At 31.8% G+C, this 27,386-nt stretch overlaps 5 non-coding genes across 5 annotated transcripts; 1 reads left to right on the forward strand and 4 right to left on the reverse strand.

Moving 5' to 3' along the window:
* Nucleotides 1–5,387: 5,387 nt before the first annotated feature.
* LOC113369405 lies at nt 5,388–5,599 on the reverse strand. The gene has a single exon (XR_003366479.1). It is a non-coding gene; the product is annotated as a small nucleolar RNA U3 (small nucleolar RNA).
* A 3,469-nt stretch (nt 5,600–9,068) lies between these two features.
* On the reverse strand, nt 9,069–9,281 carry LOC113369408. The gene has a single exon (XR_003366482.1). It is a non-coding gene; the product is annotated as a small nucleolar RNA U3 (small nucleolar RNA).
* A 5,697-nt stretch (nt 9,282–14,978) lies between these two features.
* LOC113369406 lies at nt 14,979–15,192 on the reverse strand. The gene has a single exon (XR_003366480.1). It is a non-coding gene; the product is annotated as a small nucleolar RNA U3 (small nucleolar RNA).
* A 7,500-nt stretch (nt 15,193–22,692) lies between these two features.
* Nucleotides 22,693–22,905, forward strand: LOC113369407. The gene has a single exon (XR_003366481.1). It is a non-coding gene; the product is annotated as a small nucleolar RNA U3 (small nucleolar RNA).
* A 3,490-nt stretch (nt 22,906–26,395) lies between these two features.
* On the reverse strand, nt 26,396–26,608 carry LOC113369404. The gene has a single exon (XR_003366478.1). It is a non-coding gene; the product is annotated as a small nucleolar RNA U3 (small nucleolar RNA).
* Nucleotides 26,609–27,386: the final 778 nt, after the last annotated feature.

Genomic DNA, 27,386 nt, shown 5'->3' on the forward strand with positions numbered 1-27,386 from the left:
AGAATTTGGAAATTTGTGAAAATATTGTTATTTTGTAAATTTCGAAATATTCTCAAATTTTTGTAAGAAATCGATGTTTTTTTAATTTTGATATTTTGAAATTTTTCAAAAGTTAGTTTTTTTTTAAATAAAAAATTGATTTCTTTTTTGAAAATTTAATTTTTTTTGGAAATTTTGCTAATTACAAAAATTTCTGTAAATGCATTTTTGCATCAAGCAAAGAGCTTTTTGAAATATCTAATCGGATGATCCGTTCTCTCAAAACTGCATGACCATTTACACACCTCCATTCGCGCTTCATTCTTTCGAAACGGCAAAATTGCCTTTTTCAAAAACGCCTCGCGATAGAGTAGAAACCGAATGATTTTTCAACCATACAGATCGACTATTTCGGAGGTCTCTTCAGAGCTGAGCTACTCGGTATACTGGTGTAGAGACTCGATACGACCCGGAAGTGCAAGAGTGTAGTGAAATTTAAAGTTATTAGAAGCTAGTTTATTTTGAAGAATATTTCTTAACTATTATTACAAGAAGGTAAAGAAAATCTATAGTCAGTGGGTGTCCCCAACACAGAGTTTCCTAGGCATAAGCCTAGGAAATCTATCAAAAGGCTTGAAATCAAAAGTAACAAACAAACAATGGTACGAAGTAAAAAGAATAAAAAAGAAAACAGGTACCAGTCACTTACTGACTGAAGTGATATGGATACCGACCTCGAACTAGAAGAATTTACAAAGGTTAAGTCAAGAAAGCGTGGCCAAAAGCAAGAAACAATGGAAATCATACAAGGGAATAATGACACGAAACCTATAGAAGTAAAGTACCACCGATAATAGTAAAACATAACTTAGACCTCAGGGCCATAAGCTACAGCCGAGATGTTACGAAAGTTAATTTTACCATACAATATATTAAAACGCATACCCATAAAATATATACTAAGACACTAGTAGATCATAACAAGATAAAGAGTACATTAAGAGATTGCAGTTACCAATTTTATACGTATTCCACTGGAGAAACAACAAAGAAAATCACACTAACAGGCTTACATCCAGCAATTACTGAATTAGAGGTATTTGAATTACTGAGTGTAAGACATATTCTTGTGCAAAAGGTCATACAATTAAAGAAAACCTATTCTGATGGACAAAACACAATAATCTACCAATTTATATAATTATGATTGACAAATCGCAAGACATGTCAAAGTAAAAGAAATAACGAACTTAAATGGTCACATTATTAAATGGGAAATGTATGAGCCAAATTTCAAAATCCTACAATGTCATAAATGTTTAAGTTTTGGACATACGTCTTACTCGTGTGATATGAAATATAGATGCATTAAATGCACAAAAGCACATTCTCCTAGCTGCTGCCAAAAAATTATCAGAAGAAAAGCCCCAGTGCGTTAACTGTAAAGACTATCACCCAGCAAACTATTCAAAGTGTACATCCTTACTGAATTACAAGGCTAAAAACAACATACTCGTATTCATGCAGCCATTGAACCTAAACCTATGACAAGAAGCTATTCTGAAACGCTGAAGCCGAGAGATGCCAGTCACACTGTCCAGATGGAACTACCAAAATTCCAAGCTATTCCTGAACAAAGAAGTATACCATAACTTCATCGAATCAAGATCCTGATTTTAACTCCACCGAGGGCATTTTTGCTGCAATAAGACAAATCAAGTGCTTTTTTCAGATCCTGAGGTAATAAAAATTTTCAGGGAACTTTATGCACTTACAAAGACTATATACTAAAATGACATACAATGAAAAATATACTACAATTTAAACTTTCTTACTAAATGCCCATAATTGACAAGTATGGTATAAAAATAAAGTTTTTCAATTCAAATGGAATAAAAAATAACATTGATGAACTCAGACAAACGATCGTTACAATGGACTTAGACATCGTATTAATAAATGAGACGCACTTAAAACCCACTGACAAATTATACATGAACGACTACAAAATATACCGGAACGACAGAAACATGACAGGATGGGGGGTACAGCAATATTTATAAAAGCTTGTATCAGACATGAAGAACTACCGTTATTATCTGTAAAACACTCTGAAATTACTGCTATAAATGTGTTCAATAGAGGACGTAAAATAACTATTGTCTCCATATATGTTCCTTCTGCAAAACTATTGCATGCAGACTTACATAAAATATTTAACTTAAATCCAAGAGTTATTGTAGCTGGTGATTTTAATGCGCAACACATAATGTGGAATTGTAAATATAATAACACAAACGGACTCAAACTAGTTTAGTACTTAAACAAAAACCATGATACCATTCAACTACATTATCCTCAGACTCCAACTAGATTTCCTGCGATACCAAATCAAGACCATAGTACAATAGATTTAGCCCTTACAAAAATCTATCTATTCTTTCTGAACCTATAACCAAATCTTTATTTAACTCAGATCATAATCCAGTCTTTATAAGTATCTCAAACCCACTTGACGACAATCCTCAATCCTACAAAAATGTTTTAGATTATAATAAAGCCAATTGGCTGCTCTATAAGAAAATAATAAATGATAATATATGTCACACCAGACAAATTGACAACAATGATAGTATAGATCAAGCTGTAGAACACCTATTACTGATGCCATAAGTAAAACCATTCCATTGCGAAAGTCCACTTCAACACAAACAATTAGTTTACCTTTGGAAATTATATCCAAAATTAAATTAAAAAATCAAATTAAAAGTTGTGGCAAAATCAGGTGCCACGTTCCTCAAAGAACATTTAAACAGGTTTACTAGAATAATTACTGAGGACATTAGGGTTTATCGTAATAAAATATGGGCTGATAAACTAACAAATATTAACTATTATCCAAATAAAATTGGTACACTGCAAAAAGACTGACCCAAACTTTTGCTCCCATACCATATTTACATACAAATTCCAATAACATTGCAACAACGCCCGAACAAAAGACCGAAATTTTAGCATCTAACTTCGAATTAGCACATCAGTACAATCTTTCTATCACTCAAAATGCTTTTGAACAGACTGTTAGTTCCAGTGTAAGACAATATATAAACAATACTTATAACAAAAATCACAAATAAAGATAGTAACTGTTGCGGAAGTTACCAATATTAAAGCCAGGAAAACAACCAAATCTACCACAAAGCTACAAACCTATAAGTCTATTAAATACAATAAGCAAAGTAGTTGAAAAATTGCTGCTTGTTCGATTTAATAAATTTTTAAGTGTTAATAATATCATACCAGAAACGCAATATGGTTTCAAACATGGGCATCCAGTTCTGCATCCACTAGCACAACTAGTTGAAAATACTGTACTAAATTTTAACAAAAAGACGCACACTGGTCTTGTACTAATAGATTTTGAAAAAGCTTTCGATACAATTTGGACAGATGGACTGTTGTATAAATTAATAAATTTACAATTTCCACATTACATAACAAAAGTCATCATTTCATATCTTAAAGATCGTACATTTCAGGTTCAAGTAAATAATAATTTTTCAAATCCTAAACGTATAGTAGCTGGAGTGCCTCAGGGATCCTTGCTAGGACTAACATTGTTTAACACACATATATATATATGATATCCCTACTGACAGCAAAACAAATACATTAACATTTGCGGACGATACTGCTGTTCACATCATAAAATCAGTAGTTTAGCTAACAAGCTACAAAATCACATAGATATATAGCAAAATATGCAGAAAAATGGCACATAAAAGTAAATCCCATAAAAACGGAAGCAATAATTTTTTGGAAAGGAAATAAGTTGAAAGAAAAGCCTATAGAAATAAAAATTTCAGGACAAAAATTAAATGGACAGATGAAGTTAAGTACCTAGGAGTAACGCTTGATAGGAAACTTAACTTTAATACACATATAAAAAAGAAATTGGCGCAAACATATGGGCTTCTAAATCTTTTAAGACCATTATTGAGCACAAAGAGTGTATTAAATATGCGTAATAAAAGAAGAATATATCTAACGCTGATCAAGCCATGTCTGATGTATGCTGCCCGAATATGGAACATGACATCGAGGACAAATATTAAAAAACTACAAATTTTTACAAAACAAATCACTGAGACTAATACTGAACCTGATACGTGACCCAACTACCGGACACTATTACTCAACAAAGCTCTTACACGAACAAGCAGACATACCGACTGTGATTAACCACATTAAGAAAATGACGGAAAACTTCTACGAAAAATGCAAAGACCATACCAATAATAATATTAGAACCCTCGGACAGTACACGCCTGATATCATATGGTACGGCAAATATCCAATGCCAAACTACATTCTGGACAACACAAATAAGAGTATCTAATAATTTAAAGTATGTAAATTAAATATATATTTAAAGATTGTGATTTTTTTTTGAAGAATGTTTGAACTTTCTTTTTTTTCGATCACAAACCATTATTTATTTTTAAAAACAAATGTATAATTTAAAGTGGATAGTTTGTAGTATTAAATAAGAGTAAAATACTTTTAGTAGTAAACTCATAAATCATGGTTATTGTATACTATATTGTAATATATTGTAATAAAACAGAAATAAAAACTAAACTAAAACTAAAAACGGCTATTTCATACTGTCAAAATTGTCGAGGACTTTTGTTTGAACTATATAGGTGAATTTTAAAATTAAAAATCTTGGCACGGAATCAAAAAAAAAATACACAAAATGTGTATACATTATTAAAATCTCTATAACATATCTGTTAATTTGATGTACATATTTTCAATAAACATTTTTGACCGCCAAATGGCATTGTTTTAACCTATTTTTATTGACAGTCCTTAACACCTGGAACTGCCTTCCCAAAAATTTAATCAGTTCTTCATCTTGTCAATACAAGTAAAATATTTTTTGAATTATTAAAATCGGACGCACCGTTTTTTTAAAAACTGAATTACCGTTTTTGGCACTTTTCGTCCCGTATCTTCAAAACGACTAGACCTGCCTTCGCCAAAAACTAATCAGCACGTCTTCCTATCAATAAGAATAGAATGTTTTTGAATTATTCAAATCGGTTGATCGGTGTTCCCAAAATCGTCGTTGATCGGTTGTTCCCAAAATACAAAAATTTGTATCCGCACACACACACATACATCAATTTTTTGTAAGGTATGCCAAAATGTTCAGGAACCTTTTTTGAAACGTATAGATATATAAAAATTTTCATTTGCCCTGCGGGAAGTTAATGACTGTTCATTTTTGTATCTTGCTGAAACTTTTACTGTTCCCGAACGTCTTCTATCATTCTAGTTATGAGGAATGCCAATTCGTTGGTGTTGGTTTTGGAACGCACAAGATAATGAATTTTAAAGAGACCTCTCAGAAAGCGTCACACCCATGACCAGAATCCACGAGGGACTTGGCGAACGGTCATCGATGATGATCAAACTCCAAATGAAGTTCGACCACCTTTCTCACGCTCAGGGTGCGACGCTACGACTCATCGTCGAGGTCGCATCAACTCCACTTTTGAGTGAAGAGATTGTGAAGACATACTACAGAAATGATCCTGTGAAGTATGATCTTGCCCAAACGACGTTTCGACCGAGACAACCAAAATCCTTTCAGGTTTGTATGGCGTTTACAGGTTAACTTGACCCAGGTATACGATGCGGTGACATCTGACATCTAACATTCCATTTTCAAGTTTTGCTTATAGAAGTAGCGTTGGGCGTAAATGAGTACATGATACAACTCATAATATGTATATTATTTTTTCTAATTTAGTACTTGTCATATTTGTTAAATTTTATTTTTACCTTGAACTAAATATGACATACCACATAAAATACGATTTTTAACTTCCCAAGGAAAAAGTTTGTTTTCGCGAAAAAATCCGATTTGCTGATTTTATGTTATCTCGACATTTCAAGTCTTTCTAAATCGAATGAGACAATTTTTAGAAAAATTATGTATGTATATGTGATATGTGAGTCGATTTTCATTTTCGATTTTCTTGCGATTACTATAAGTTACCCAACGGGAAGTTAAAAATAAAAACTAAAAGGATTAAATAAATGAATGAATGATAATTAAAATCATAACAGTAACAATAATAAATTAAAAAAAAATCCATAAGAATAATGAACATTATACATATGCACTTCAAATTATCAGATATTTTATAGCGATTTTAATAATAGAAACAAATATTGTTTACATTTCCATGGGTTCCGAACCTATGTTTATCCGTTAGGCCTTAGGGCGCTTTCGCGCTTAAAACATCCACGAAACACCATTGTTTTGGAAAAAAAATGTAATTACGACTTTTGCACACAAAAAGTGTATACAGAATAATAACTAACCTGAAATAAATAAAACTACAGATACAGACTACTACTAAACCTGATACTTGACTCAACTACTGGACACTACTGCTCAACAGAGCTTTTACACAAAAAATCTGACATACCGACTGTGTTTAACCACATTAAGAAAATAATAGAAAACTTCTACCATTACATTACATTTTCGATATTGTTCGAATATTTACCCGTAGGTTTAGTATCCCCTTAAATTTCTTCCAAAAATGCAAACAACATACTAATAATAATATTAGAACCCTCGGACAATACACCCCTGACATCATCTGTTGCGGGAAATATCCAATGCCAAATTACGCCCTGGACGACACAAATATAAGTATTCGAATATGAGTTTCAAATAGATCATTATAAATACTGCATTTTTGATTATTCGTATTTTATAGACAAAATATATGAGATTATGAATTGGACTTTTATATAAATTTATATATAAAGTACACTAGTCGTTTATGGCATCGTGCCCTAAGACCAATGCTTGGAACTTTCCGTACTGTAACAAAATGTTCGAGGAATATTAAATGCTTTCAAATAGATTATTATAAATACTGTAACATTGCCTAATATTTATAAGATTTATATGAACTGAATTGCAGAGCTATAATTATTTATTTAAAGTATATAAGTGAGCTTTAGAACTTTAACAAGAATTAAAAATAAAATCAGAATTATTTTTGATATACAAAAAAAAATTGAAAAAAAAAACACAATTTTGCCTTTGCCAAAAACAAATCACCACTTCTCTCCGTCATTATGAATTGAACGTTTCTTCAAATCGGATGCTTCGTTCTCTCAAAAACTCGATTTCTATTTTTTGCACTCTTTACTCCGTATCTTCCAAACGGCTAAACTTGCCTATGTCAAAAAATAAATAATGTTTTTAACCATTCAAATCGGTTAATCCGTGTCCCTGAAAACGTGAACGAAAGTTGTATCCATACATACATACACAAAGACACTCATTTTTTCTGAGGTACACCAAAATGTTTAGAAACCTTCAAAACGTGAAGAAATGTAAAAAAATTTAATTTCGATTTTTGGATGATTACAATAACTTTCCTTACTTAAAGTTAATAAATGAAACTTAATCAAGCGGAGTAAACGCGGATAAAACATTTTATCTTATATTTCTAATAACAATTGTTCAACTAATCGAAAATATTTCTTATAAAATGATATAAATTGAATTGCAAAGTTCAAATTATTTATTTGAAATATATAAGTGAGCTTAGGAATTTAGCTAGAATTAAAATTAAAATTCAAAGCATTTTTTATGTTGAAAAATAATTTTGAAAACAAAAATTTTTTTTTTTTTTTTTTTTTTTTTTTTTTTTTTTTTTTTTGAACTCAGTTTTATTTAGCAATCAGAAATACATAAAGATTCCTATGAGCTAAAATGACAAAATTTATGAGTGATGCCTAAGAAGAACTCCAATGAGAACTTCTCAGTTTTACAATTAGTATGATATATTAGACCTAATCTAAGACTAAGTCTAGGGCCATTGTCGTTTCAACCTCCTAATGCCAAAAGGTTGAGTAACGTCAACTATAGAAGGATTCAAATGTGAGTCCAGTTTGCGCTTATATTTTTCTTTAACTTCTTTAAACGTTAATTGCACCGTTTTCATATTGAGGTCGCTGTGAATGGTCTCATTTGTCACGTACCACGGAGAATTAAGAATTGAACGTAAAATTTTTGACTGAGTTCTCTGCATTATAGCTATATTGGATTTGTAAGCACATCCCCAGAGCTCAATTCCGTAGGTCCAGATTGGTTTAATAATCGATTTATATAGCAGCAACTTATTTTCGACAGAGAGCTTCGACTTTTTACGCAGTAGCCAATCAAATTCTTTTATTTGATCATTATTTGCTGCTTTTTTGTTTTTATATGGCTTTTCCAAGTAAGTCTGCTATCTAAATGGAGACCAAGATATTTCACTATGTTCTGTTTCGGAATCTGGACGTTATTTAAATAAATTGGAGGACACGTACCCTCTCTCAGGGTAAACAAAAAATATATATACTGCCATGAGCACATACAAAATTTTTTTTGAAACATTCGAATCGGATGCTTAGTGCTCTCAAAAACTGACATGCTTTAAGTTCCGTATCTTCGAAACGGCTGGAAATGTCTTCGTCAATCTAATCTAATCAGCACGTCTCCTCACCATTAGGAATCGAATGTTATTTTAACCATAAATTGGACAATCCGTACGCCCAAAATCGTCGACGGAAAATTGTCTTCAGACAAACACACACACACATCCATTTTTTCTCAGGTATGCCAAAATGTTGAGAAAACTCTGAAACGTAAAGATATATATGCAAAAATTTTCATTTTTGGCCCATTACTATAACTTACCCTACGGGATGTCAATTATAATAATAATTTTGAAAACAAAAAAAATCCTTCGTTTTTCCCAAAAACTGATCATAATCTCCGTTTTTTTTGAATAATTCATATTGGTTGATCCGAAAACTCTAGCATGAAAAATCGTATTCACACAAAACCCTCGCATACACATCCATAAGAAATGCTGAAATGCTCAGAAACCTTAAAACGTAAAAATATGCAAAAAAGTTTTTGAAAATTTGTTTATGATTTACTTATAAAATTACTTATAAGTTATTCCTACTGAAAGGTTATAAAATATATAATGTTTAAGGAGACCTCTCAGAAAGCATCATACCCATGACCAGAATCCACGAAGGATTTTGGCGAACGGTCATCGATGATGATCAAACTCCAAATGAAGTTCGATCACCTTTCTCACGCTCAGGCTGCGATGCTACGACTCATCGTCGAGGTCGCATCAACTCCACGTTTGAGTGAAGAGATTGTGAAGACATACTACAGAAATGATCCTGTGAAGTATGATCTTACCGAAACGATGTTTCGACCGAAACCAGCAAAATCCTTGCAGGTTTGTGCGGCGATTACAGGTTAAAGTGACCCAGGTATATGAAGCGGAGACATCTGCCGTTTCATTTTCAACTCTTGTTGTTTATAGAAGGGCGTACATGCACGTTTATGCTATAGTTTGGCGAAATACATTAGACTCTAACGGCTAGAGGAATGAGTTCCTATAATGAGTTTGTGATAAAACTTCATAATATATTATATTTTCTAACACATTCTCTAAAATTTTATTTTTACCTAGCTAATATAGATAGCAGTCACATGATGCATGAAATTAATTAGTCATGCCTTAAGATAAATTGCTTGCATTTTCCGTAGCAAAAATTAAAGTTAAAAAAATAGATTTTTGAGAATTTTGAAATTTTTGAAATAAATAGGTTGTTTGCTACGGAATACGTATATATATATATATATATATATACATATATATATATATATATATATATATATATATATAGATGGTGGGAGAAAACATCATTATCAACAAACACTAATAATAATGGCGCGACATTTGAAATACAAAGTACATATTACATAAAGTTAAATATCACATCATATTATTAACTTCCCGAAGGAGAAGCTTATGTTTTTATCAAAAAATCCGATTCGCTAATCCTGAATCGAATGAGACCAAATTTCAAAAAGTATGTGTGTGTGTGAGTGTGTGTGCGTGTGTGTGTGTGCGTGTGTGTGAACAGATTTTTTGCCGTAAATCGAACGTTCGAAAGATATTGGTTGAGAATCGACTTGATTAGTTTTTGGTAAAGATTTGCTGGCACAATGTCCTGTAATTAACTGTTAAAAAAATTTTGACGATGATTTTTATTAACTTTTTTTTGGCGATAGAAATCATGGTCTTCTAAAACATACTAAAATATTACGGTCCTATAGCAAGTTGTATAATATTAAAAATTTGTCAAAGTTTTAAATATTAGTAGCGTTTTTTGGCGTTTTTCAAAATTAGCCTTTCATCGACGTTTGTTCGAAAACACCTGAATCGACTCCAAAAATTTAAAAGCCATTCGATGTATCTCAATGATGACTATCGTTTCTCAGTTGTGTGCGACATTCGGCCGAACCGTTTCTTTGTAATTTGCTAAAAGGTGTAAAACTTTTCCGTCCGCGTTTTAGCTCCCAATCCAGAATCGATTTTAAAAAATCAAAAATTGTTCGAAATATTAAGTTGAACGTTGGAAAATTAAGTTGGAAGAACTAGCAATTATTAATTTTTAGAGTTTCTTTGGAATTAGGAAAAGTACAATGTTTTTATTTGTCTTTTTTAAAATTAATAATACAATAGATAATTCACTATATATTCTTCTTATTATTAATATTTCTTTAATGTCTATTTCATTGTTTTAGTTTTTCTGTTATCCATGGCAAATAAGCGCTAACTCTTGTGTATACGCCTGGAAATCCAGGTTCAGCGCATCTGTATCCATAAGATACCACTCCGATCAAATAATAGATTGTTCTTTGACCAAAATTTCCAAATATTACCTGTAATAAAAGGAAGTACTATATATAAACTATTATTTGTTAAGAATACTTGATATAAAAGATGTAATATTTAAAATTTAAATGTTGAAATGAATAAATTATTGGAGGTCATAACATCAAGTAAAAAGAAATTTTACAGATTTTCAAATAGTAAGTTTTGAAGTAAAATCCCACGTCAACATCATTGAATATAAAATTTTTACAGCTGCCAAGAATGACTTTTAAAATAATTTTTCAAGAATACAAGATAACCGATGCTTACATCTACAAGTTAATGATCAACATAATTCAACATTTGATTAGAAATCTTTTAGAAAAAATTTTAAAATCGTTTTATATTATGCAAGAAATAAAATATTCTGAAAAATACCTTTGGCCAAAAAAGTGGTCCACCACTATCTCCAGAGCAAGCGTCAATACCTCCTTGCTTGTAGCCAGCGCATATCACTCTCTCATCTATTATCTAAAATGATTGCAAAAGATGTAATTTAAAAAAATATTATTATTTTAAAAGTAAAATATTGCTTAAAAAATTATTAATAAAAATCATTAAAACTATATCACAAAATATAGTAGGAGGGGGCACTGATATATTGGTATATTTTGCTCTGGTACCAATTATATGGCATCGGTGAAAAATAAAAATAATTTAATATTTTGGCATACCTTAGACAAAATAGATGTATGTGTGTGTTTGTGTGTGTGCGTGTGTATGTGTGTGTGTGCGGATACAAATTTTTGTCGACGATTTTGGGAACACCGATCAACCGATTTGAATAATTCGAAAAACTTTCGATTTGTATTGATAAGGAGACGTGCTGATTAGTTTTTGGTAAAGGCATGTCTAGCCGTTCCAAAGATACGGGGCAAAAAGTGCCAAAAACGGTAACACATTTTTAAGAGAACGGACCGCCCGAGTCTAATAACTCAAAAAACATTTTACTTGTATTGGCAAGATGAATAACTGATTAAATTTTTGGGTAGGTAGGTCTAGCGGTTATAGACTCTCAATAAAAATAGGTTAAAAAAATGACATTTGGCGGCCATATTGTACGTTTATTGGACATATGTACATCAAATTATCAGATATTTTATAGATTTTAATAATGTGTACCCACATTGTGTGATTTTTTTTGGGTTCCGTACCAAGATGTTTAATTTTAAAATTCACGTATATGGTTCAACCAAATGTCTTCGATATGGAATAATCGATTTATAAAATTGAAAAATCATTCGGTTCGTACTCGATCGGGAGGCGTTTTTGCAAAAGGCAATTTTGCCGTCTCGGAGGTATGGAGCGCAAAGGGTGTAAAAACGGTTATGCAGTGTTTGAGAGAACGGATCTTCCGATTAGATTAATACAAAAAAGCACTTTGCTTGGGTAGACGGTGTGCAAAAAATGCACTTACAGAAAATTTAATAATTTTGAAAACATTCAAAAACAAATCAAAATCAAATCAAAAGTTTTCAAAAAATTCAAATTTTACGAAATTTTTCATCATTTTCGAAAAAAAACTAAAAATTAAAAAAAAAGGATTTCTTACAAAAATTTGAGAATATTTCGATAATTTAAAAAAAACGAATATTTTCAAAAATTTTCAAATTCCAGTATGTAATAGAGTTTAATTCCAGTTTACAGTATGTAATAAATAATCTATTTGAAATTTTTCTAAACAATTAATTATTTTATTAATTAATTATTATTAATTAATTATTTTCATTCCTCGAATGTTTAATTGCGGCACGGAAAGTTCCAGCAATTTGTCTTAAGGCACGATGCCATGCGCCCCACTTGATCAGCAATCAGAAATTGACAATGCTAAGACAACTGTTGTAAAGAATATGAATGTTAACATTAACAATGTCGCATTTGTTTTTGAGCAAAACGGTTGTCATATATCTATACGATATTTTTATAATTAGAGTTTCTCTAAATAAAATAAACCTGTGAAGAGTAAGAATCATTTCTACTTAGAAACATATTTCCAATTATATTTTCAAGCACAAACAAATAAATGAACTGCATTATTTCAGGCTTCCTTCTGGTTGAAAAATCAAAATTATTACCACATAAAAACCTAATTATTGGCAATTGATTTTGAAAGAGTATTAAATTATACAACTAACCTGATTGGGAAAACCAGCATACGCATTTTGGCACATTTCGGTTGTCACTACAGGTAATCTCACCTCTTGCAAAGTTGGACTTGTTGCTCCTTCTAAAAGCAGTTATTTGCGTTTCGTATGAAAGTTATCAAAATAATAATATCAACATTTCTATTAGTTAATCAAACCCACGGTATTGTGTAGCACCCCATCCTGCACCATAAGGATATTCTTGATATATAGTAGTCGTAAAGTTTTTGTTTGCCACATCTTCAGGAAATGGTAAACATACTGGATAAATAGCATCTGTAATTAGATTAAATTAGAATTTCGTGAATTGCCGTAAGAACATAACTTCATAAAGCTTCTTTTATCATTTTTCAAATGTTTTTTCAGTTTCAATGCTATGTCGGTCATAAGAAAATTATGACCAGAGTGGATGTCGGGTCATGAAAAATTTATGTAAATATCAAGAGAAATATATCAAAGATACTAATCCTGCTCATCTGATTGTGATTAATTTTAATGTTTTATATCCACAATGTATAATATCACAAACCTAATTAAAATTTCAGAGTGAAGAAAATTAGATTTTTAGATAAAAGTAGAGTTTATTTTCATAGCACATATTTGAACTCCTGCCAATTAGCTAATACAACTCTTTGAACTTTTTCTCCATCTGTTTTTTTTTTCATTTTGATGTGCGTTGTCTAGCTTAACTTTCTATCGAGATGAATCCCAAGGTATTTTACGCTCTCATATTTTTGTATTTCTATGTTGTTTATTTTTACGCTTGGAAAAAGTAGATATTTGAAATGAAATAAAACAAAAAAAGGAAAATATTTTTTTACAACCAATAAACTAATTAATTACTTACAAGAATATGGAGCGTCTTCTTGCAGATAGATAATGGCAATATCAGCAACACGTGTCCTTCTGTTGTATTGTTCATGAGCAACTGCTTTGGCAATAGCAACATCCTCAGCTGAATCGAAATCCGTATTAAAATCGAATTCTCCCAAACGTACCAAATACCTAACATAAATAAATTTGGTAAGTAGTGGTGCATGGCATCCTGCCTGAAGGCAAATTTCTGAAACTTTCAGTACGAAAAATTTTTTTTTTTTAAAAAAAAACATTTAAATTTTTTTGAAAACTGAAAAAAATCAGATTATTGCGAATTTTGAAATTTTTGAAAGAAATAGTTTTTTTATACTCAAAAAAAATTTTCATACTTTGAATTTTTCTGACAAATTTGAACTTTTTTTCAAAACAATCGTGCTACATGGCTGGTTTAGAAAATATATCGAAGCGCGTAAGCGCCGCGTCGCAGTCTAAAGAATAAACATTGGTACTGAATCCATAGAAATGTAAACAAAATTTATACCTATTATTAAAATGTCTATAAAATATTTGATAACTTGATGTGCATATGTCTAATCATTTTTGACCGTCAAATGGCATTATTTTTCTACTTTTTTCACTCGATCTCTGGAACCGCTAGACCTGCCTTTTCAAGAATGTAAACGGTACTTCAGTTTGTCAATGCAAGTAAAATGTTTTTGGATTATTAGTCGGACGATCCATTCTCTTAAAAAATGAGTTACCGTTTTTGGCACTTTTTGCCCCGTATCTTTAGAATGGCTAGACCTGCCTTTGCCAAAAACTAATCAGCAAGTCTTCTTATCAATACGAATCGAATGTTATTTGAGTTATTCAAATCGGTTGATCGGTGCTCCCAAAATCGTCGACAAAAATTTGTATCCGCACACAGACACATACATGTTTTAAAGGTTTGCCAAAATGTTTAGAAGCCTTTGAAACGTAAATATATATAAATATTTCATTTTCGATTTTTTGCGATTACTATAACTTGCCTTACGGGAAGTTAATGACCGTCTATTTTTGTATCTTGCTGAAACTTTTACTGTTCCCGAACGTCTTCTGTTCTTCATTCCACACTCCTATCATTCTTTTGAATATGAAGAAACATAAAGAACGCCAAGTTGATGGTGTTGTTTTTGGAAAGCACAAGATAATAATATTTAAAGAGACCTCTCAGAAAGCATCACACCCATGACCAGAATCCACGAGGGGATTTTGGCGAACGGTCATCGACGATGATCAAACTCCAAATGAAGTTCGATCACCTTTCTCACGCTCAGGGTGCGATGCTACGACTCATCGTCGAGGTCGCATCAACTCCACGTTTGAGTGAAGAGATTGTGAAGACATACTACAGAAATGATCCTGTGAAGTATGATCTTGCCAAAACGTTTTTAGTTAGTTTTTATTTCTGTTTTATTACAATATATTACAATATAATATACAATAACCATGATTTATGAGTTTACTACTAAAAGTATTTTACTCTTATTTAATACTACAAACTATCCACTTTAAATTATACATTTTGTTTTAAAAATAAAATAATGGTTTGTGATCGAAAAAAAAGAAAGTTCAAACATTCTTCAAAAAAAAATCACAATCTTTAAATATATATTTAATTTACATTCTTCAAATTATTAGATACTCTTATTTGTGTTGTCCAGAATGTAGTTTGGCATTGGATATTTGCCGTACCATATGATATCAGGCGTGTACTGTCCGAGGGTTCTAATATTATTATTGGTATGGTCTTTGCATTTTTCGTAGAAGTTTTCCGTCATTTTCTTAATGTGGTTAATCACAGTCGGTATGTCTGCTTGTTCGTGTAAGAGCTTTGTTGAGTAGTAGTGTCCGGTAGTTGGGTCACGTATCAAGTTCAGTATTAGTCTCAGTGATTTGTTTTGTAAAATTTGTAGTTTTTTAATATTTGTCCTCGATGTCATGTTCCATATTGGGCAGCATACATCAGACATGATCAGCTGATCAGCGTTAGATATATTCTTCTTTTATTACGCATATTTAATACACTCTTTGTGTTCAATAATGGTCTTAAAAGATTCAGAAGCCCATATGTTTGCGCCAATTTCTTTTTTATATGTGTATTGAAGTTAAGTTTCCTATCAAGCGTTACTCCTAGGTACTTAACTTCATCTGTCCATTTAATTTTTTGTCCTGAAATTTTTATTTCTATAGGCTTTTCTTTCAACTTATTTCCTTTCCAAAAAATTATTGCTTCCGTTTTTATGGGATTTACTTTTATGTGCCATTTTTCTGCATATTTTGCTATATTATCTATGTGATTTTGTAGCTTGTTAGCTATCAACGCTACTGATTTTGATGATGTGAACACAGCAGTATCGTCCGCAAATGTTAATGTATTTGTTTTGCTGTCAGTAGGGATATCATATATATATGTATTAAACAATGTTGGTCCTAGCAAGGATCCCTGAGGCACTCCAGCTACTATACGTTTAGGATTTGAAAGATTATTATTTACTTTAACCTGAAATGTACGATCTTTAAGATATGAAATGATGACTTTTGTTATGTAATGTGGAAATTGTAAATTTATTAATTTATACAACAGTCCATCTGTCCAAATTGTATCGAAAGCTTTTTCAAAATCTATTAGTACAAGACCAGTGTGTGTCTTTTTGTTAAAATTTAGTACAGTATTTTCAACTAGCTGTGCTAGTGGATGAAGAACTGAATGCTCATGTTTGAAACCATATTGCGTTTCTGGTATGATATTATTAACACTTAAAAATTTATTAAATCGAACAAGCAGTAATTTTTCAACTACTTTGCTTATTGTATTCAATAGACTTATAGGTCTGTAGCTTTGTGGTAGATTTGGTTGTTTTCCTGGCTTTAATATTGGTACCACATTAGAACATTTCCATGACACAGGAAAGTATCCATTTTTAAAAATTTTATTTGTTATTCGTGTAAGTAGAATAATAGCTTTAATAGGTAACTGTTTAATTGCTAAGTTCTGTATACCATCTGGTCCTGGAGCTTTCTTATTAGACAGTTTCTTAATAATATTTATAACTTCCGCAACAGTTACTATCTCTATTTTGTGATTTTGGTTATAAAATTGTTTATATATTGTCTTACACTGGAACTAACAGTCTGTTCAAAAGCATTTTGAGTAATAGAAAGATTGTACTGATGTGCTAATTCGAAGTTAGATGCTAAAATTTCGGCCTTTTGTTCGGGCGTTGTTGCAAAGTTATTGGAATTTGTATGTAAATATGGTATGGGAGCAAAAGTTTGGGTCAGTCTTTTTGCAGTGTACCAAATTTTATTTGGATAATAGTTAATATCTGTTAGTTTATCAGCCCATATTTTATTACGATAAACCCTAATGTCCTCAGTAATTATTCTAGTAAGCCTGTTTAAATGTTCTTTGAGGAACGTGGCACCTGATTTTTGCCACAACTTTTTAATTTGATTTTTTAATTTAATTTTGGATATAATTCCAAAGGTAAACTAATTGTTTGTGTTGAAGTGAACTTTCGCAATGGAATGGTTTTACTTATGGCATCAGTAATAGTAGTTGTTAGGTGTTCTACAGCTTGATCTATACTATCATTGTTGTCAATTTGTCTGGTGTGACATATATTATCATTTATTACTTTCTTATAGAGCAGCCAATTGGCTTTATTATAATCTAAAACATTTTGTAGGATTGAGGATTGTCGTCAAGTGGGTTTGAGATACTTATAAAGACTGGATTATGATCTGAGTTAAATAAAGATTTGGTTATAGGTTCAGAAAGAATAGATAGATTTTTTGTAAGGGCTAAATCTATTGTACTATGGTCTTGATTTGGTATCGCAGGAAATCTAGTTGGAGTCTGAGGATAATGTAGTTGAATGGTATCATGGTTTTTGTTTAAGTACTTAATAGTTTGAGTCCGTTTGTGTTATTATATTTACAATTCCACATTATGTGTTGCGCATTAAAATCACCAGCTACAATAACTCTTGGATTTAAGTTGAATATTTTATGTAAGTCTGCATGCAATAGTTTTGCAGAAGGAACATATATGGAGACAATAGTTATTTTACGTCCTCTATTGAACACATTTATAGCAGTAATTTCAGAGTGTTTTACAGATAATAACGGTAATTCTTCATGTCTGATACAAGCTTTTATAAATATTGCTGTACCACCCCATCCTGTCATGTTTCTGTCATTCCGGTATATTTTGTAGTCGTTCATGTATAATTTGTCAGTGGGTTTTAAGTGAGTCTCATTTATTAATACGATGTCTAAGTCCATTGTAACGATCGTTTGTCTGAGTTCATCAATGTTATTTTTTATTCCATTTGAATTGAAAAACATTATTTTTATACCATACTTGTCAATTATGGGCATTTAGTAAGAAAGTTTAAAATTGTAGTATATTTTTCATTGTATGTCATGTTAGAATTTATAGTCTTTGTAAGTGCATAAAGTTCCCTGAAAATTTTTATTACCTCAGGATCTGAAAAAAGCAACTTGATTTGTCTTATTGCAGCAAAAATGCCCTCGGTGGAGTTAAAATCAGGATCTTGATTCGATGAAGTTGATGGTATACTTCTTTGTTCAGGAATAGCTTGGAATTTTGGTAGTTCCATCTGGACAGTGTGTCTGGCATCTCTCGGCTTCAGCGTTTCAGAATAGCTTCTTGTCATAGGTTTAGGTTCAAGGGCTGCATGAATCTGTTGTTTTTTAGCCTTGTAATTCAGTAAGGATGTACACTTTGAATAGTTTGCTGGGTGATAGTCTTTACAGTTAACGCACTGGGGCTTTTCTTCTGATAATTTTTGGCAGCAGCCAGGAGAATGTGCTTTTGTACATTTAATGCATCTATATTTCATATCACACGAGTAAGACGTATGTCCAAAACTTAAACATTTATGACATTGTAGGATTTTGAAATTTGGCTTATACATTTCCCATTTAATAATGTGACCATTTAAGTTCGTTATTTCTTTTACTTTTGACATGTCTTGCGATTTGTCAAGCATAATTATATAAATTGGTAGATTATGTTTTTGTCCATCAGAATAGGTTTTCTTTAATTGTATGACCTTTTGCACAAGAATACGTCGTACACTCAGTAATTCAAATACCTCTAACTCAGTAATTGCTGGATGTAAGCCTGTTAGTGTGATTTTCTTTGTTGTTTCTCCAGTGGAATACGTATAAAATTGGTAACTGCAATCTCTTAATGTACTCTTTATCTTGTTATGATCTACTAGTGTCTTAGTATATATTTTATGGGTATGCGTTTTAATATATTGTATGGTAAAATTAACTTTCGTAACATCTCGGATGTAGTTTATGGCCCTGAGATCTAAGTTATGTTTTACTATTATCGGTGGTACCTTTACTTCTATAGGTTTCGTGTCATTATTCCCTTGTATGATTTCCATTGTTTCTTGCTTTTGGCCACGCTTTCTTGACTTAACCTTTGTAAATTCTTCTAGTTCGAGGTCGGTATCCATATCACTTCGGTCAGTAAGTGACTGGTACCTGTTTTCTTTTTTATTCTTTTTACTTCGTACCATTGTTTGTTTGTTACTTTTGATTTCAAGCCTTTTGACAGATTTCCTAGGCTTATGCCTAGGAAACTCTGTGTTGGGGACACCCACCTGACTATAGATTTTCTTAATCTTCTTGTAATAATACTTAAGAAACATTCTTCAAAATAAACTAGCTTCTAATAACTTTAAATTTCACTACACTCTTGCACTTCCGGGTCGTATACTTCAGCTCTCTTCCCAAATCAAGTCAGTATCAGCTCTCGAGTGTGCTCAATCGAGTCTCTTTCTTGCCAAAACGACGTTTCGACCGAAGCAAGCCAAGTCCTTTCAGGCTTTTGCGGCGATCACAGGTTAACATGACGCAGGTATACGATGCGGTGACATCTAACATCTAACATTCCATTTTCAAGTTTTGCTTATAGAAGCATGATACATGATACATGATAGAACTTCATAATATGTATATTATTTTTTCTAATTTAGTATTTGTCTTATTTTCTTTAATTTTATTTTTATCTGAAACTTATCGCAAAAAATTCGATTTGCAGATTTTATGTTACTTCTACATTTCAAGTCATTCTAAATCGAATGAGACAATATTTAGAAAAATTATATGTGTGTCAATTTTCATTTTCAATTTTTTCGCCATTACTATAACTTACCCAACGGGAAGTTAAAAAGAAAAACAACTAGTTGGTATTGGTATTTTGCCTTGAGGCAAGTTACATGAACTTCCCGATATTTTTAAATAATCGACTTAATCAACAAAAAATAAAATAATTTATAAGTGATTAAAAGTATTCCAAGTGGATTTATTACACATATTTGAAAACGAACGAACACGTGAACTTGGAGTATTTTCTAAAAGCAAATTTTCACAAATCAATCATTTTTATAATTAAACCAGTTTCCGTAGGACTTTAATGGTTTAATATGTTCATTAAGATCAAGTACTCTATCGTTATACCGCCTAATTTTAATTTTAACAAACGTCAAAAAAACAACTCATTTTTTCAAACTTTGATGAATTTTTAAAATTAAACTACTTGTCCTACGGCAGTCTTATTTCAGTAAGTTCTATAAGGCCATGATATATATCGCCAAAAAGTTTCATAAAAAAATCGGTTTAAATTTTTTTTCTACAGTTAATTACAAGAAAACGGCTCGGTAGATTTTCACCTAAAACTAATCAGTATCATTCCCAACTAATTTCTTTCGAACAGTTTTTGATTTTTTAAAATCGGTTCGGTAGTATAAGCTTAAATGTGGTCGAAAGGTTTAACACTTTTTTCCAAATCACAAAGAAACGGCTCGGCCGATCGTCGCACAAAACTGGGAAACGATAATCCTCATCTAGATACATAAAATGGTTATTAAATTTCTGAAATCGGTTCAGGAGTTTTTGAGCAAACGTCGATGAAAGTTCTAATTTTGACAAATTCCAAAAAGACCATACTAATTTTTGCAAACTTTGACAAATTTTTAAAGCTAAACGAGTTGTCGTAGAAACGTAATATTTTAGTATGATCTAGAAGACTATGGTATCTACCGTCAAAAAAAATAATAATAAAAATCAACGAAAAATTTATTTTTAACACCTTATTACAAGAAAACGGCCCGGCCAATCTCTACCAAAAACTAATCAGGTCGATTCCCAACCAATATCTTTCGAACGATTTTTGAATTTTCAAAATCGATTCAGAATTGCGGGCTAAAACGTGGACGAAAAACTTTTCACTTTTCTGCTGTTTACGAAGAAACGGCTTGTCCGATCATCACGCAAAACTGACAAACAATAGTCCTCATCGAGATACATCGAATGGCTTTTAAATTTTTGAAATCGGTCCAGCCGTTTTTGAGAAAACGGCGATTTACGGCAAATAATCTGTTGGTGCACACGCACACACACACACATACTTTTTCCAAATTTGGTCTCATTCGATTCAGAATGGCTTGAAACGTCGAGAAAACATGAAATTAGCGAATCGGATTTTTTGATGAAAACAAACTTCTCCTTCGGGAAGTTAATAATCGAGGAATATTAAATGTTTTCAAATAGATTCTTATAAATATTGTAACATTGTCTACTATTTATAAGAATTATATAAATTGAATTGCAAAGTTGAAATAGTTTGTTTAAAGTATATTAGAACTTTAGTCATAATTAAATTTAAAATCTGAATTATTTTCGATATACAAAAAAATTGAAAAAAAAATTTGAAAAAAAATATATTTTGAAAAAAAAATGTAAACAATTTTTTTCAAAACAAACAAACCTTCAAAACGTCGAGAAAAGCAAAAATTTTCATTTTCGGACCATTACTATAACTACCCTATGGGACGTTAAAAATACACTATACTAAGTACTAACTCATATCGACTAATAATGTCACTCGGATTATTTCTTTATGGCAATTATGCCGACAAGTGTAGAATGAGAAAGAGCTTTTTCGACAGCTTGTTATATTTGTAAAATTTGGTCATCGCTTGATGCTGAAACAATGGATTGCTTATATTTTTAAAAGCATATTTTAACACCATAAATGTAAGCATAATTTTAAAATCGTTTTGTGTAAATCTACTAGGACAAGATGATAGGTTCTGCAACATGATTGGCCAGAACTAACAATAATTGTTAAACAATTATTATTTTTTAAAGACAATCGGGCGAGCCGATGAAATTACCAGAAAAGTACAATGGTTTTATTTGTTTTTTTTTATTACTAATATAATAAATATCTTACTATATATTTTTAATATTATTAATATTTATTTAATTTCGATTTCATTGTTTTAGTTTTTCTATTGTTTATTAGCTTAGTTTTTTCTAACAAGCGCTAACTCTTTTGTATACGCCAGGAAATCCAAATTCAGCACATCTGCATCCATAAGATACCACTCCAATCAAATAACTTTGACCAAATTTTCCAAAAATATTCTGTAATAACAAAAAGTGATATATGAGAACTACTATTTGTTAAGAATGGTTGATTTAAATGTTGAAATGAACGAGTAAATTATTGGAGAGCTTAACATCAAGTAAAATCGGAGATTTTACAGATTTTTATATCATTTTTGAAGTTAAATACCACGTCATTATCAGTGGATATTAAATTTTTACAACTGCCAGTTATAGAAACTCATTTTTCTAACCGTTAGAGTCTAACGCATTTTGCCTAACGATAGCATAAACGTGCATGTTACGCCCTTCTATAAACAACAAGAGTTGATAATGAAACGGCAGATGTCTCTGCCTCGTATACCTGGGTCACGTTAACCTGTAATCGCCACACAAACCTGAAAGGATTTGGCATGTCTCGGTCGAAACGTCGTTTCGGCAAGATCGTACTTCACAGGATCATTTCTGTAGTATGTCTTCACAATCTCTTCACTCAAACGTGGAGTTGATGCGACCTCGAAGATGAGTCGTAGCATCGCACCCTGAGCGTGAGAAAGGTGCTCGAACTTCATTTGGAGTTTGATCATCATCGATGACCGTTCGCCAAAATCCCTCGTGGATTTTGGTCATGGGTTTGATGCTTTCTGAGAGGTCTCTCTTTTCAACAATATACATTTAACTTGACTGAATTCCAGAAACGACGCCAACGTCTTTGTGTGTGATTCTTCTAATTCAAAATAGAGATAGGAAGAAGTAATTAACAACACGTTCGGTGGGAACAGTAAGAAGTCTCCCGATGATACAAAAATTTACAGTGAATTTGTTTAAATTGGTTATGACCTAATTTTGAATAAACACCGTTGATAAGGGTAGTCAAATCATTTTTCGTAATTAAATAGTTATTAGTAACTAGCAAACCCGACGAACTCCGTTTCGCCACCAGATGGTTTCGTGAGAAAGATGAAGAATTTTTTTGTTTGTTTTATATTTGAAAAGGAAATTTTTTTAACTTCCCGTAGGGCAAGTTATAGTAATCGCAAAAAAATCGAAAATGAAAATTTTTATATATCTTTACGTTTCAGAGGTTTCTGAACATTTTGGCATACCTTAGAAAAAATGGATGTATGTGTGTGTGTGTGTGTGTGTATGTGTGTGTGTATGTATGTATGTATGTGTGTGTATGTATGTGCGGATACAAATTTTCGTCGACGATTTCGGGAACACGGATCAACCGATTTGAATAATTCAAAAAGCATTCGATCCGTATTAATAAGGAGACGTGCTGATTAGTTTTTGGCAAAGGCAGGTCAAGCCGTTCCGAAGATACGGGGCAAAAAGTTCCGAAAACGGTAACTCAGTTTTTAAGAGAACGGAGCGTCCGATTTTAATAATTCAAAAACATTTTATTTGTATTGACAAGATGAAGAATCGATACAACTTTCATGAAGGTAGGTCCAGCGGTTTCGGAGATATAGAGGAAAAAGTAAAAAAATGAGCCATTTGGCGGTCAAAAATGATCATTAGACATATGCACATCAAATTATCAGACATTTTATAGAGATTTAAACAATAAGTATACATTTTGTTAACATTCCTATCGGTTCCGTACCAATGCTTATGCGTTAGACAGCGACGCGGCGCTTACGCGCTTTATATTTTGTCCCTATGTAAGCAGTACGATTGCTTTGAAAAAAAAGTTCAGATCTTCCACAATATGTCAAAATAAAGAAAAAAAAAATTTTTTTTTCAAAAAACTCATTTTTTGTCCAGTTTCTCAAAAATTTTATTTTTTTCAAAGTAATTTTTTTTCAAAAATGTTAATCGTTTTAAAAAAAAATAATAATTTTTGGTACGGGAAGTTCCAGCAATTTGCCTTAAGGCACGATGCCCTAATTGCCTTAAGACAGAATTCCACTTACAGCTAGTTTTATTACACAACAGGAATGAATTTAGTTCGATTACAAAAATGAAGTGTTTTTTAGTTGAACTTCTCTAAGTGAATAAAAGTAAATCCGCAAATTATCCGTTTCATGGAAGTGATCTTTGGTAAACCACAATTTTTGTTTTTTGGTCTGACGTTAACACAAACAAAGCGGATGGTTTTCCAACTCGTGAACAGGCAACGTATAACTGCCCATCTGATAGATAATGATTTTCTAAATAATCTGTTTGAAATTTATCCCGCAAACACTAAGCGATTGGCCTTGCGACTTGTTAGTTGTCATTGCGAACGCAAGGCGAACTGGAAATTGCAATCTCGCATTAAGGCACGATGCCATGCACACTTATTTTCTTAGCTATAAACCGTGCGGAGCTCGAGACTTTTCCAACGAATGCAAAATTGTCGAAATCGGTTCTTGCGTTCTGGAGTTATATCGTCAGGAAGGAAAACCCAACTTATATATATATATATATATATATATATATATATATGTAGATATATGTAGATAATCTATTTGAAATTATTTAAAACAATTGTTGATTATTTTTATTACTCGAATTTTTAATTACGGTGCATGAAGTTCCAGCAATTTGCATTAGGACACGATGCCATGCACCACTAATTTTCTTAGCTATAAACCTTGCTGAGCTTTGCGAGACCTTTCCAACGAATGCAAAATTGTCGAAATCGGTTCGTGCGTTCTGGAGTTATTTCGTCAGGAAGGAAAACCCGACTTATTTTTATATATATAGAAGATAATCTATTTGAAATTATTTAAAACAGTTATTGATTATTTTTATTACTCGAATTTTTAATTACGGTGCGTGAAGTTCCAGCAGCTTGCATTAAGGCACGATGCCATGCACAACTAATTTTCTTAGCTATAAACATTGCGGAGCCCGAGACCTTTCCAACGAATGCAAAATTGTCGAAATCGGTTCGTGCGTTCTGGAGTTATTTTGTCAGGAAGGAAAACCCGACTTATTTTTAGAAGAAGAAGATAACTCGTTCTACACAATGAATTCTATATCATCATGCGCCGTTAATTATTATTAGGCTCCTTTTTTAAGCAAGATAATTTGTTACTACGATAAAATACAGTACAAATACAATACCGTTTATAAGGGTAGTCAGATCACATTATATATTACTAGTTCTACACGATGAATGCTATAGCACCGTCTAGTATTACGCTGTTTTAAGCCATGTGCTTGTCCAAGTTAATTTGTGACTACGGTAAGAAAAGATAAGAGATAAGATATTTCGTAATACAAAAATACCTAAAGAATCAGTTACTCATTACTTTGACCAGGTATAATAAATACAAAAACCTATGGTTATATTAAATTAAATTCAAAGTTTGTCGCCCGCATGTGGTTTTCGGAAATTTTGAAAATCAGCTTTAATATTTTTTATTTAGACAATTTTTTAACCTGTTTTAATTGAGAGTTCATAACCGCTGGACCTGCCTTCTCAAAAATTTTATCATTTGTTCATCTTGTCAATACAAGTAAAATGTTTTCTGAATGATTAAAATTGGACGCTCCGTTCTCTTTAAAACTGAGTTACCGTTTTCGGCACTTTCTGCCCCGTATCTTCGAAACGGCTAGACCTGCTTTCGCAAAAAACTAACCAGCACCTTATCAATGCAAATCGAATGTTTTTTGAATTATTCAAATCGGTTGATCGGTGTTCCCGAAATCGTTGACGAAAATTTGTGTATCCGCACACAGCCACACACATACATCAATTTTTTCTAAGGTATGCCAAAATGTTCAAAAACTTTTGAAACGTAAAGATAAATTTTTATTTTTTATTTTTTTGCGATTACTATAACTAGCCCTACGTGATGTTAATAAGTTAAAAAAATGTCATTTGGCGGTCAAAAATGTTTATTGGACATATGTACATCAAATTATCAGACATTTTAAAGAGATTTTAATAATGTGTACACATTTTGTGTAAATTTTTTTGGGTTTTCTTCTACCAAGATTTTTAAATACTATACGGAAAGTTCAAGTAATTTGCCTTAAAGCATGATGCCATCATGCACCCCTCACCACACCAGTTTTCTAATTTAATTCGTACACATAGCTATTTTTTATCGTTAATCAAGCTGGCAAAGAGAAATTGTTAAAAAAAACTGTTATTGACGCCATTTTTCCAATATGGCGGCGCCAGTCATACATTAGTTTAAAGAGACCTCTCAGAAAGCATCACACCCATGACCAAAATCCACTAGTGATTTTGGCGAACGGTCATCGATGATGATCAAACTCCAAATGAAGTTCGATCACCTTTCTCACGCTCAAGGTGCGATGCTACGACTCATCGTCGAGGTCGCATCAACTCCACGTTTGAGTGAAGAGATTGTGAAGACATACTACAGAAATGATCCTGTGAAGTATGATCTTGCCCAAACGACGTTTCGACCGAAACAAGCCAACTCCTTTCAGGCTTGTGCGGCGATTACAGGTTAATGTAACCCAGGCATACAAAGCGGTGACATCTACTTTTTCATTTTTAACTCTTGTATATGCGCGTTTATGCTTTAGTTTGGTAGTTTCTTTGTAAATCGAAGAAAAGTGAAAAACTTTTCGTCCACGTTTTTGCGCGCCTTTCTGACGCTCTACTGCAGGTAGTTTAATTTTAAAAATTCATCAAATTTTGAATAAATATTTCAGTCAAGATTAGTGCCTAAAGTCGCTTTTGTGATAAAAAAGTCAATCAAGTCAATTAGAAATGGCTTTGGAATTACAAAAAAGTAAATGAACAGTCTACAATATTTCTCTAGTTTTGTAAAAAATTTTACCATTTATTTAAATCATTGAATAATATCTAGAACAACGTACATGATTTTCTATAGAAATATAAACAAAATTTGTACTTATTAATAAAACTCTATAAAATATATGATAGTTTGATGTGCATATGTCTTATAATCATTTTGTCCGCCAATGGCATTTTTTTACTATTTTCATTTCCGAAACCGCTAAATCAGCGTACCCAAAAATTTAATCAGATCTTCATTTGTCAATACAAGTACAATGTTATTTGAATTATTGAAATCGAGTTTTCTCAAAACTAAATTACCGTTTCTTGCGCTTTTTATCTACCCCGTATCTTCGAAACGGGTAGACCTGCCTCTGCCAAAAATTAATTAAAACATCTGCTTCTCAATAGGAATCGAAT

Source organism: Ctenocephalides felis, unplaced genomic scaffold, assembly GCF_003426905.1.
Source record: "Ctenocephalides felis isolate EL2017-DRISC unplaced genomic scaffold, ASM342690v1 CF-g0.4_SCAFFOLD_01324, whole genome shotgun sequence".
NCBI lineage: Eukaryota > Metazoa > Arthropoda > Insecta > Siphonaptera > Pulicidae > Ctenocephalides > Ctenocephalides felis.